The following is a 14685-nucleotide window of genomic DNA, read 5'->3' as shown; positions in this document are numbered from 1 at the left end:
CTGAAGAAAATATTCCTCTGATAAATCTACACAAGACCTACAAATGTGAGGTATAGCAGCATAACCCATGGAGTTTTATCCACAAATCTGAGGTCCTCAGAGATGAGTGGGTAGCATGGGTAAGCTGGCAACCTGCCCTCCATCCAATCTGTTTGTCTGCTCAAGCTTTCTAACTTACTCATTCTAATCCAGAAAGATCATTCAATTCAATATATCACCATTTGTTCATCTTAGTTCCTTTCCCTCCTGTCCTCTCCCCCCCCCCCCACCTTCCTTTCTTTCCCCTTCTTTCCTCTTCCTGGACCTCCTTTCCCCTCTCTTCTCTTCCCCTTTGATTCTTTTACTTTCCTTTCTCTTCTCTTTCAACGTGCAGTTATGTGACACAGAGAGTTCATCCCAAAGACTACTGATGAATCTGTGCTGCTGGGTTTTGCTGCTAAATGCTAAATATGACTTAGCAAAGCATAATAGGGCTAGATTCTAAGATGATACCAAGTAAGGCTAACAACAGAGTGCAAAGCAGTCCTTGAAGTTTTCCTAGAGCCAATGAGCTTTGGAAAAAATCCATGTATGCTTTTGCTAAAAGTCGTAGCCTATCAGAACATGAAGGAGGCTATCCAAATACCACTAGATAAAAATATAGTAGAAATGGACAAACTTAGTCTTGAAAACATTTTTACATCATTAGTACCATTAGCATAGAAATGAATGAGTAAATTGCAAATTAGTACATAAGAAAGATTCAAAATTGGCAATGTCTTCTTTTTGATTAAATACCTGTACTGTGTATTTAGAAGAAGAAGAGTAATGCAATGTTTGATTAATGCAAATGATTTCCTAGGAATGTAACCAATATTTGATATAGAACAAACATTTGCAGTGAGAGACAACATAACAAAATATGGTAATTCAAGGGAGCAAAAGTATATTTTTATCAAACAGACTCATCATTCTTCTGATAAATCCATAAAAATATCTTTATCATTGGAGAAAATAGGCATTTTTGGCATAGTATAAAATTCCTCTTTCAGACAATAACACATTGTGAATATAAAAATTTTGACCAAGTTTATGAGAAATACTACAAATAGTCAAAGGAAGTATCATTAAGAGAAACAATAGTTACTTTTATTTTAATTGATTGTTCTCAATTTTTCTAAGACAGGGTCTTTCTAAATAGCACAAGCTGGCCTTGATCTTATGATCTTCTTGATGTAGCTTCCCAATTGCTGGATTATAGGCATGTACCATTATGCCCAGGTATTTGTTTTGAAGTTGATTAACTATAATTTTGTTCTGGATTTTGCATATATATGTTCCTAAGTGAAAACACTATAATTTCATTGCTCATTGTATTTTGGAATCAATTTCATATTTTCTTCCTCAAATGAATTGAATTCAGTGATTTATAGTTCCCACTTTCTTAAATTTATATTTTTGTCTGTCTTATAAACAAGACAGTTTTCTTATAGTGCTCTAATTATTTCTCTTCACTTCTTTATCCCTTCCACATATAACATGTTGATATTTTGTAGAATTTTAAATTTGTATTGCTATGGATATAGCTTTTCTTCTTTCTAGTTTATAGTTCTACATCTGAATTTTCCAACTGATTTATTCACTCTTACTTCCCTTTTCAAAATAGCATGTTCCTGGTAATATATTTTCTTGCTGAAATGCTTGACCCATAGTGTTTTCAAAATATGGGGGTCTTTGTTTTGTGAGCCTAAAAATCTATCAGCCAGTGCTGAAGTTATCTTTTAATTTCTGTTCTTCATTGTATCTTCAAACTTTTCCTAAGAAAGTTGACCTAGCACTTAAAATAATAAATTGCAATGTTCATTCATTGTATTTGGTGTAAGATCCCAAATTCTCATCCTTTCCTTCAAAAGTCCTCAGTATGCACATCTTATCTGAACATTAGCATCACCTTCCATTTCAACCAGTAAGATGCCAGTGCTGAATGAGACAGGCTAGCTCCACAATCTCCAACTCAGAACATCTCAGCCTCAGTTCACTTTGGTCTTCTCAGACAAGTTTATGCTTCTGTACTTCAATGTCTGCCTTTCAAATTTTCCCTTCCATTCATGACCAGATTCAAATTCCATCATCTCTAATAGCCTTGACATTCTTCGGAATCAGAAGAAACTTCTCTTCTAGCAGATTGCTGTTGGTTTTATTCAGCAACCAACACATCTAAATAGTTACAATTACCATGCATTTTACCCTTTAAAGCAAAGATCAGTTGTTGGCACATAGTAGTCATTTGCTTACTATTTGTTGACTGACTAGTTCAACAAACAGGACTACTTCTCAAATTACATTTCTTCACTTAAACTGACACCGCTTCCAGGTCCCTGTCTTCCTTGATTTATCACAAAATAGGTCTTCTGACAGGACACTGAGTATATTTTTGTCCTGTTTTACACTGCTGTCATAGTGATCTATCTAAAACAGAAACTTGAATATATCATGCTATTTTAAAAGCAGTCATGGTCATCTTCATCCTCTCTCTCTTCTCTCTCTTTCCTTTCTTCTCTCTCCTTTGCCTCACTTCTCTCTCCCCCTCTTTCTCTTTCACTCCTTTTCTCTCTCTCCCTCTCTCCCTCTCTCCCCTCTCTCCTTTCTCTTCCTCCCTCCCCCTCCTCCCTCAAATGTTATAACTTTTAAGCCTTGGTCACTTGTCTGTAACTTCCTACCATATACTTTATGCCTCAGCTACACTGAGAGGTTTTATCTTCAACAATTATGAAAGCCTATATAGTTCAAAGTTATTTTACTTAATAAAAATATTCTAATGTGAACAAACCTTGCACAGCATTTTGGAGTGGATAGACTTTCTCTTTGGCAGGGTGTATCTCCTTGCATTTTCTTTTGCGCATTGCTCTATTATCCATTCATGCCATACATTCTCTGAAATTCATCAGAGTATGTGATAGTGAATTTTTGTTGACACCTGCACGCCATTTTATTGCACTTAAGTCCTATTTCAAGGTTACAAGTTTTCAGGAATTATCTCAGGCATTAGCCTTTGCCCTAGCAGCACTGTTCAATGAAGATTTCAATTATATTGTTATAGGGTGTGAGAAAAGAATTTATAATGCAATTGCTATGATTTAAAGGTCCTCACAAAACCCATATTAAAATTTAATCTCCAGTGTGAGGTATTAAGTGTATAGAATCCCTCTATGGTATTTGGAGGTGGGGAATTTGTGAGTTATAAAATTAAATGTGGCTACAGGAATAAGCTAGAATTCAACAGGACTGTGGCTTTTTTTTTGGGGGGGGGGGTCCTGTCGTGGGGCCTGAATTCTGAGCCTGGGTGCTGTCCCTCAGCTCTTCAGCTCAAGGCTAGCGCTCTACCACTTGAGCCACAGTGCCATTTCTGGCTTTTTTCTTTTTTTGCTTATGTGGTGCTGAGGAATAGAACCCAGGGCCTCATGCATGCAAGGCAAGTACTCTACCACTGAGCCACCTTCCCAGCCCAACACTGTGGCTTTATAGAAAGAGGAAGAGGGAACTAACTAAAAACATTCTGACTCACCCATGATACTCCGCACTGCTTAGGGCACTAAAGAGAGTCTCCAATGCAAGGACTTTGCCAGTTGAAGTCTCTCCGTCGGAGACCTCCAGAATCATGAACTGCAATATCTTCTCTTCTAGATAAATTACCAGTCTGCTAGTTTTCATTGTAGCAATAGAAAACGGACCAAAACTGTAATGTTCTTTTTTTTTTTTTAATGCTCTAGAGTTTGGAGTTTTGGAAAAGGAGGAACTAGGCAGAACCTCAAATCTGTACCACAACCTTTGTACATGTTATATCAAATGGGTATTGTGGGAATGACATGAAATATCATTGCTCACAAAAATTGCTGCAATATATTCATTAATAGGATCATCTTCCACGTAGTGACATCTTGGTCAATATACACCAATGTTCCAATAAAATGATAAAGTAGCTACAAATGCCTATTGCCTAGTGATATCACAGCCATTTCAACAGTGTAGCATAATGACTTATTACATGTTGGTATAAACAAACCTATTATGCAGTCAAAGGCATAAGCATAAAGCAATACAATTATATCCAGTACATAGCACTTGATGATGATAATAAATGACTATGTTTTGGGTAGTACTGGGGTTTTGTCATAGAGCCTCATATTTTCTAAGTTGGGATTCTACCACTGAACCACATGTCCAGTCCTTGTTTGTTCTGGTCATTTTTTGAGATAGTGTTTCCCTTCCTCCTTGGGCACACGCCTGGACTGTAATTTTTTCACTCCCCTCCATAGCTGGGAAGATAGGTGTGCACCATCAAGCCTAATTTCTTACACTGAAATAAAGTATCATGGATTCTTTTTCTATCCAGGCTGCCTTGGAATCATGATCCTCTCCATCTTATTCTCCCATACAAAAGGGATAACAGGTAGGTACACTGCACCCAACTGTTGGAGAAAAATCTCATGTAAATACATAGTTGGCCTCAGATAGCAATGCTTCCAATCTCAACCTCTCAATATATGAGAGATGTGAGCCTCTGCTATCCAGAGACTCTGCTATCAGTTTTCTTTTTCTTTTGTAATATTTATATTAAAAAAGTTTACAGTCTACCAACATGTCACGCTATGCTATCAGCATGTTGTGTTTACTGCATCTCTTGAGTATATAAAGAGACCACGTGGAGTGATTGAGCTGCACCATCTAGTTTTGTGTGTGATATTCACACAATGACTAAATTACCTAACAAGGCATCACTATGCATTATAATGATATCGTTGTCTATTTCCTTCTCTATGCTTTCTTTTAAACATCATTTTCTTCTTTTTTCGCCTCATATTTTTCCAGTTTGCCATTCAAAGCTGCAAACACAGGACTATTCAAATAGCACTCAAGAGTTATATGAAATTCAGTTAAAAGGACACATCCCATCAAATGGCCATTTTTATGAATATTAGCATACTATCTTCCTGCTTCAACTGTGAAGAGGAGACTCTAAATTATTGAGCTCATTTCCCTTTACTGGAATTGGGTTCCTGTCCATGAACTTGCCCCTTGCTCTTTATCTCTTCTACTTCTGTAAGAAATTCATGTAAACCTTTTCAATTACATATCATAATTTCTCATTCTTTTCAATTCTATGCAGCTTCTTTATAGTCTTTCAAACTATGACTTCTGAACCCCTCTTTATGTTTTATAAAATCCAAAGCACTGTCTTTTAAAATTAAGGGTAGAATAAAAAAGGCGTGGGGTGGGGGAGAATTCAATAAAATACATAGATACTCAATACTCTAACAGTCAATTTTAGGTTTTCTGGAATTTTTCATTGTAACAAATGTAACGGAAGATTCAGATGCTAGCTCTGTAGTGTTTCAAACTCACTCTGAGACATGATCTTTGCTCTTCTCCATTTCTGACCACAATACATAAAACCTTCAACTTTTTTACGTTTACTTTTACTTCTGTATGAACTTGGAAGTATCCCCAAATAGTTCCTTTAGTACCCATTGTAAACTATTTCTACTTCATCATTTGATGGCAACCACTGATGTTTGGAAGGTGACTTGGTTAATACTTTTATTATAGTTTGCATACCACTCCATCCCTAAGTCAGTCATTTGCTTCATAGCCTCCTCTTATGGCTTTTACAAGGGGAATCTCAAATTGAATTTAGTATAATATTATGATCAGAAAAGATGTAATGAAGTATTCATGTGAAATTTCTTGTTCCCTTCATTTCAAATCATCTAGTTTTTCCAGAACTACTTCTTATTAAATTCGACTCAGAATCATCAATATGTACACAAACATGTGCCCCTCAATGCTGATAAATGTGTAGACTAGTTGTAAATATTTGTCTGCATAAAGTAGATTATCCTACATAATGCTTCTGCAATTGAAAATCCACTTCATTCATTATATTTATTTTTCTGTAGATTAAGTACCCCTTGTCCCAAATGTTTAGGGAGAAAAGTGTTTCAGGTATGGGATTTGTTTGTTCAGGTTGTAGAATTTTGCATACACATAATAAGGAATATTGAGGATGGGAAAACGTCTAAACATGAAATCCTTTGTATTTCATATACATCTTACAAACAGTCTGTGGATGTTTCTATAACATACTTTCAGTGAACCTTTGTTTGACTGTGACTCCTTATGTGAGGTGATTTTCCAATTATGCTGCATGTTGATCCTTAGAAACTTTTCGTTTTCAAGCATTTCAGATTTTTGATATTTAGATTAGGGATGTTTAACCTGTATTTATACAATTAAATTTTCCTTCTCAATTCATAGTTCATGATGGGACAAAAAATAGAAGTGCAACTGTATTCTGAATTGAGATCAGCCAACCAAAATCTCAGTTTTGTCTGTCATTTACAGAAGCTACTGAGTTCTCTGCCTATTTGAGATGAAATTCCAGAATTATCTTATTTATTCTTTATTCCAATAGTTCTTCTATTCCTTGCAGTAATGAGTGAATTTTGATGATCAGTTTAACTGGTATCTAAGAGATCAGTAAAGCACAGCTCTTGCTGTGTCGGTTAGGATATTCTCAGAGAGAATATACTAAGCATAGCACAACTGCCTTGAGTGGGGTACCATCCCACTGTTGGGATAGTCCAGAAAGAATAGAAGGGGAAAAAGAAGTCTGCCTTCTTCTCCGTCTGTCTCATTCCTGGCCACCATGAGCTGAGCTGCATGGCCCCAGCATCACCTTCCCTCTATAATGGTTTGAATCCTCTGAAACCAAAAGCCAAAACAAATATCTCCCCTTTAAACTGTACTCTCAGTCATTTGTCAGTGGCAAAATGTGATTAAGACACATGTCTCATAACAATTTCCCCAATGTTTTGTACCTTTTCACGACAGTGTGAATCATTTCAACTGTGCAGGAATCATTTTTATGCCTTCAACCTCTGAATTATCAACTGTGTTTGTCAATTTGTTTGATTAAGACCTGACAAACCTTCATGGCGCTCTCTCTGAATATAACTGGAAAGCACTGTAGAGGCACACACATCAAGAGGCAGACTGGGCTAGTCTATATTTATTTCATCAGCCATATGTCTAAGAGCTATTTTATTTAAGTCTGTGGCATTTAATATAGATATTGACTTGTGTTTTTCCAAGTAATATCTATATTTCAAAAGAATTCAATGAGCAAAATATTCCACTCTCTTAGATAAGGTATGTCTATGCATTTGTGTGATTTTTAGTGTTACAAATACTCTTGACCTCTTCAGTACACTTGACTACCTGAATAATATTGCTGCCAGGTTTGTTTAAATAAAAAACCCTTAGGTTAAATGCTACGCAATAGGATTCAAAATAAAGTATTTTTCAATAGAGCTTTTGATTAAATTGAAGATTATCAAGTGACTCTAATCCAAGTTCAAGCAAGCATCATTGTTATTATAATGATTAAAGAGGGAAATGAGAAGGTACCATTTTACAAAGATGTGGCAATTGTTTATTCATGATCTGACTCTGTCATTTAGAAGTGACTAGACGGGTCTAATGTCATTTCTTCTGCTGTGAAAGAAAGGCATCAGAGAGTATGACCAGAGCTTTTGAAATGCTGTCTCCAGGTCACTTTGGTGATTCTTGAGTTTCATTTCAATACCGAAGTATAGGGTGAATTGTGTATATTAATGTCTCAATCTCCAACACCTGATTGCCAGACCTTATTTGAAAATGAGGTTTTTGCACCTATAATTAACTGAGATGAGGTCATACTGGAGTGGACTTTAGTCCAATATCAGTGGTATCCTACAAAAAAGAAGAGCCACAAACTCTCTCACTCTCTACCTCTCTACTCCTCTCTCTCTCTCTCTCTCTCTCTCTCTCTCTCTCTCTCTCTCACACACACACACACACACACACACAATCTGAGATAAAACAGTCATGTGAAGAGTGAGGCAGAAACTGTAGCAATATATTCCAAGTCTAGGAATGTCAAAAATTATAGAACTCACCACAATGCAGGAAGAAGATAGAAAGTGTCAGGTAAAACATACAGATTTCATCACGAATATGGTTCTGTTGACACTTTAAGATTGCTCCAAAGCTGTGATACAGTGTTGTGTTAACTCATTACTTCAAGGTACTAATCTGTAGTCTTTGTTATGACAGCTCCAGAAACTAACACTAACTGCTAACTCTAGAAGTAAAACTGGTCAACATGTCATTGGAGATACCCCTATTGATGCTTTATGAACAAGATTTGAGACCAATGGATAATCATTAAGGTCTATGTAGATTTCATACATATATGTATGTATGTATATGTGTATATACACATATATATGCATATACATATATGTGCATGTATGTATATTTATATGTATATATATATTTCAGTGATGTAGTATAGCCAAAAATATTAACTCCTTACAACAATGGCAAGTTTCCCCCCTATATGGGATGATAGAGCTCTAAATGATGCTGTTCTGTAAGTCTACTCTAGAAGTACAAAGCGCTTGAAGGTCAACCCCATGTCATCTCAACAAACACATCTATTTGAGCTCATTTGCTCTTGGAAATATGATGCTTATTCAGTTTTTAGCTGGTAAGTGTTGGGGTGCTGTGCTGATAGATTGGCCTCCTAATGGATAGTACATCTCCTGTGTGTGAACATCTAGTTTTATCGCAATTGTCTGTGGTGATCGATAGTAAACCATCATTTTTGGTCTGTGGCACCAAGTGCAGACGTATCTTTCATATTGCTGACTCTCAACGTTCCTCTCTCCTCCTGCCTGGATCTGCCCTTGAGACAAGATGCTATGAGGTGCACAGCACTGCCACAGCATCAGCGATCTGTACCATGCCCAGAGATGACAGGGTGCCCTGAGTAATGGCAGTCGACCCGCTAACAGGGCTTCCATCTAACAACTGCACTAGACAACAATGACTCCTAACTTTACAATACGTCTTGTTCATCGTCATTTATGTCATTCTGCTATGTCTTTATCTTTATTGCAAGCCTTCAGTATGGACTATGAAGGGGAATACTGTAGGAAATGCAACTCTATGAGGAACAAATGCAGAGAAAATGTACAAAGCTCTTTGGTGCTTTTTCTCTATGTATTACTAGACAGAATAGGATTAGAGATTAATCAAGGGTGACCAGACACTTGGAAAACAGGAAGGCAATTTTCACAGCCTTGTCTATACAAGCAGCTTGCAACATATTCATTGACTTCAGATCTCATCATAAACACACACACACACACACACACACACACACACACACACACACACACACACACACACACTTACTTACTTACTTACTTGTATTTGGGCTTACTATCCACAATATGCACTTTCTCTTTATCTAGCTTACAGGAATTCTCATATGAGAGTTCACCATCAGAGATGTTTAATAACTATTCTTTCTTGAATCATTGACACCTCCAGTTGAAAAAGTTTGCTTCATTTATACATCATTGCGGCAACAAATATATTATCTTCTATCTCTCCTATTGCAGTTGTCAAAATTAATGTGTGGAAAGTACTGTTTATAAATTAAAATGTTCAATTTATGTATATATGATCCATGGTATCTTTTAAACCTTGGTTAGAACTTTGTAGCTCTATCCTTCGTTTGGTACCTAGCACAAGGTAGTAGCTTGACACCTTTTTAAATTCTGAATTGTGTCCCTGGAGGTATAGCTATTTTACTATAACAACAGAGTTTATGTGGAGAAAACAAAATCCTGTGCTCCATTCAAGATAATTGGGGATAAAATTGTGAGAATCTATTTAGGCACCACACTTTGGGTGCATGACCCATGGACATAGTATATGTATAGATATAGAAGACAGAACAAGTTTACATTGTTTCCATCATTGTTAGAAATACAGAATCCATGTGGAAAACTTAAAGCAAAAATAAATGTATAAGCACTTAAAGCCTAAGAAATCCACCAAGTGGAAGTGAAGTTAAATTTAAGAAATGTGTAGACATAATGGCTAATCTTCAAGGTCCAAATAGGTCTAACAAAAGGAAGGGGTAATGAGAGATGAGGAAAATCACTTCTTTTTCCTTTCCCAGACAAGAAATGGAAACTCAGGGAAGATCTGTCATTTTGAGTAATTTTTTTAAGGAGATAAATGTCTGATTTAGCAATAGTATAAATGCTTGGATATTTTGGGAATTTCATTTGTTTGCTTCTTAGGCACACAAATGTTTCCATGAAATACTTTTACGCAAACTTTTAATTCCAGGTTTTAGATATTCAATAAAATAACTGATCATCCAATTCATAGATAAACACAGGTTAAGAATCACATTTAGCTATGTGGGATGATAGACCATGTTAAAACAAAAATTACCGAGTAGATTGCATTTGCACTTGAGCTTCAAGAGTTCTCATATACATAATTGAATTTAAGCATTGTTTACGGAGCACGCTGACATTTCTGCCTTAAGAAAAATATAATAGACACAATTTAAAACAACTGTTACCCAATAATATACCTGCTCACATTCATCAAATCTCTTCATACTTAAAGGGATAGTTATGGCAATCAACAAAATGTTCCCATATCAATGTGAAAAATCACTACTGTGGTATTTTAAATATTAAAAATCCAACCTCTATCGAGTGGCAAGCAGTCCTAAGACGTAGGATGTAGCCATGTGGAATATTTTAAGCAATGCAAATGTAAGACAGATTCAGCATGCATTTGACTAATTACTTGTAATTGCTATGTAGAATAATTACTTAATCACAGTATATGTGCTTACAAAAGCAAAAGGCTTTTGGAAGCGGCATTAAGATGAATAATTGTGATTTCACTAGTGTTTTATTGGGATATAATTTTCTGCAGTAAAATGTCAGATCCAAAGAGCTCAATGACATTTTTTTCAAATCTGTATTTCACCAAGGAATGACCACTTATTTTAAAATATACAACATTTGCATCCCCTCAGAGACAACTTTTAGCTCACACAAAACTGTGACTATTGTTGAAAGGGATAGGTCCCAATGGTTGAAGCTAAGGGAAAAATATAATTCAGTTTGCAAGTTTTGATTCCCATATGTTTTTCATAGTCTTGTAATGTATATGCGTTGTCCCTTACATATCTGTTACTTCACTACACTTGTTCAAATTCACTACATTATTTTTGAAGCCTATTTGTATGTTTTTGCATACAGATGTGATTTGCTGAAAGAACACTTGTCCATTGTTGCTCAGAATGCCTAGTTTCCTTCATCTGTCTGCCTGGATGTGATGCTGTAGGTGTAGACAATTGTACTAGTGACACCTAGTGCTTAGTCCCTAAAAATGTCTGCCTTTCAGAGAACATTTATTTTCTCATGGTTAGCTACTGTTAATCAAGTTCTTGTTTATGTTCTGAAAGTGACAATGATAATGTAAGTGCTATTTCATGCTGTTAAAGACTAAATGGATAACTTTCCAACATAACCTCTTAACATAATTAAAGCAAGCAGATTTGACATTAACATTGTGCATTAAGAGCAAGCACAGAGAATGAGAGGATCACAAATGAGAAGGCATATGTTTGAATTGCATTTTTATTATTCATAAGCAGCTATAAATGCCAAAAAGTTAGGGCATTCTGGCTTAGTCCATTCATATGAACTAGTGAATGACACGGAGAACACGGATGTGACATCTGATCTCTATGAAAGTAAAAAACGTGGCTAAATCTCCTTAATCATGCATCGGTTCTGAGGTTTTTATACCCTTTACATTAAACTTGATGTACAATACAACCTAGTAGGAAATACAGGGAGACATGTACTTCAAATATTGTCACTTAAACTAGCCAAACAGTTCTTAGCATCCTCTTTCCTTCCCCCATGTATGAAGAGAATCTCAGCGTTCAGTCCCTGGCTATACAGACTATTACCTTTGTGGAATTGTCAAGAGTCCTCCCCACATCCAGCTGAAATATTTCCCACCTATCTAATACTACCAGAGATTCTTTCACTTATGTCTACCTAGATTTTAGTATAACCTTCTAAGCTACACCACCTAAGGACAACCTCTCTGAGAAGGTGATGAGAATACCAAGAGCTAGATGAAAGGTACCTGAAAACAAACGCAAGACCTTAGCAGGCTCAAAGGCCCAGAGATGGGAACAGTTGATTTATTAGAAAACAGAAAGGAAGCCAGAAATCAGGAGATCAGTACTTCAGATCTCAGAGACAAGCTGCAGTGAGACTTTCTATGTTGCTATGGAATACCTTTGTGTAGCCTAAATTCACATGAGAAAGTCCGAAACTCCCAGATCACAAAGGCTGGAATCTCATAAGGAAGATGAGTGTCTTGGAAAAGGACTTGACAGAGCAATGTGAGCACACTGTGAAGGGGTAGACATCTTATAGGCAGAGAGACAGGCAGCCCCGGACACCAGGTCTGCCACACCTTCACCTGGCACATCACAAGACTCAGAACTTTTGGAAAATATGTGTCAATTATTGACGTCATCCAGTTAGTGGTATTTTGTCATAGCAGCTCAAGCTGACTGAGGCATAAGTAAAACATGAACTCTAAAAGCAAGATTTAATCATTTTTGTCCAATATATAAAATGAATGTAAACATACATATACATATACATTAATGCAAGACCATTATGGCTACCACATCAATTAGAAATAATAGATAAAAGTGTCAAAATTGGGAGTATGATACTTTCATGACATTTACATTTTTGTTAAAAACATAGGACAAACAAAAGCCAAAACAATCATACAGTAAATTATGATGGACATACACATCCTATACATGTATTATTCCACAACCTTGATACTAATAAAATTCTCTAGTAAGAACAAATAATTCATGTGCAAAAGTCTTTGAATATGAAAGCAAGTATAAGTTGGTTAATAGACTTGGAATAACTGTCTCCTGAATGCCTGCTATGTTACAGCTCATATGTATGCTTACTTCCATACATCAGATCATATAAGAAACTTAAACAATTTAAGGCTACAAAAGGTAAACCCTCTTGTATATTGAATGTTTTATGGACAGGGCTAATAATCACCTTTTGTCTTCAACATCCAAGCCTGTAGATATAATGGGAGGAGGGGGGGAAATGGAGGCAAAGGTATCATGGAAAAGTAAAATAGCCCACAGGTGGAGGGAAGACAGATACCAGCAGAGTGTAGAAAAGCCAATGAATAGATATTTAGAATTGTAATATCCTCCTGAAGGAGAGATCCTTTAATTAGTATGTAGCGACCTTCTTTGTCTCATATCTAAAATATACTTGGAACTCAAAAAATTAAACCACCCAACAACAAATCCTCAAAGAAACAACTGCCCAATAAATAAGTGGGCGAAAGACTTAAAGAGAAGCTTCTCTGAAGAAGAAAGAAGGATGGCCAATAGGCACATGAAGAAATGTTCAACATCCCTAGCCATAAAAGAAATGCAAATCAAAACAACATTGAGATATCACCTCACTCCAGTTAGAACAGCAAAAATCAAGAACTCTAACAACAACAGATGTTGGAGGGGATGTGGACAGAAAGGAACCTTACTTCATTGTTGGTGGGAATGTAAACTTGTTCAACCACTTTGGAAAGCAGTATGGAAGTTCCTCAAAAGACTTCACATAGAACTCCCCTATGACCCAGCAATCCCACTTTTGGGCATTTACCCTAATGTTTACAAAAAAGACCACACTAAAGCTACCAGCACAACTATGTTTATTGCAGCATTATTTACCATAGCTAAGATATGGAACCAACCCAGATGCCCCTCAGTAGATGAATGGATCAAGAAAATGTGGTATATATACACAATGGAATTCTATGCCTCCATCAGAGAGAATGACATTTCCCCATTTGTTAGGAAATGGAAAGGCTTGGAAAAAATTATATTAAGTGAAGTAAGCCAGGCCCAAAGAAACATAGGTTCCATGGTTTCCCTTATTTGCAATATCTAGTATAGGTATGAGTCAAGCGGAAAAGGTCAGATAATGTGATGTTAGGAAAACGAACCCTTAAATATGTATTTTAATGTTTTCGTTTCTTTCATGCATGTGTTTCTAAAGCATTTATAAGATTATTTCTTTGTTGTTTTGTATGTCCCTCCCCCACAGTGTAACCCCCGCTTTCACTATATTTGATGTCAGTATAACATGTGGAGGAGATGGGGACAAACAAGTCGTTTAAGGATTCAGGTGGACCTGTTGCAACAATGAGAAGTACAAAATGTCATGTCAAAACCAGCTTTACAATGTCGGTGTGTGTGGGGGGGAGGGGGGGGTATGATTGGGTGGGGGGGAGGGGAGAGGCTGGGAAGGGAGGTGAAGGGTAAACAAAGGAGGAGGCTGCAATGCTTGGTAAGAAATGTATGCATTATCCTGCCCATGTAATTGTAACCCCTCTGTACAGTATGTTCTCAAATAAAATAAAATAAAATTAAAAAAAAAAAAGAAAGAAAAGCCAATGAAGAAGGTAAATGAGGATGGAGATGCTCAAGGTGTTCATGTGAATCTAATAAAACAATACAACCAGTTGAAATTGTCTTAAGAAAGATAAGTGGATGAGGGATTGTGATAGATTGAATTGCTTTGATTGGAGGGATGCCGTATGCATGTATAAATTGTTATAGTGAAACCTCCCCCACTGTACCAATAATGCATGCTAATAACAATTCTAAAAAGTCTGTTTCCTTTAGATTCATTGTGTTCAATTTTA

Source organism: Dipodomys spectabilis, unplaced genomic scaffold, assembly GCF_019054845.1.
Source record: "Dipodomys spectabilis isolate Male_0828 unplaced genomic scaffold, ASM1905484v1 ptg000024l, whole genome shotgun sequence".
NCBI lineage: Eukaryota > Metazoa > Chordata > Mammalia > Rodentia > Heteromyidae > Dipodomys > Dipodomys spectabilis.
This window is presented reverse-complemented; position numbering follows the sequence as displayed.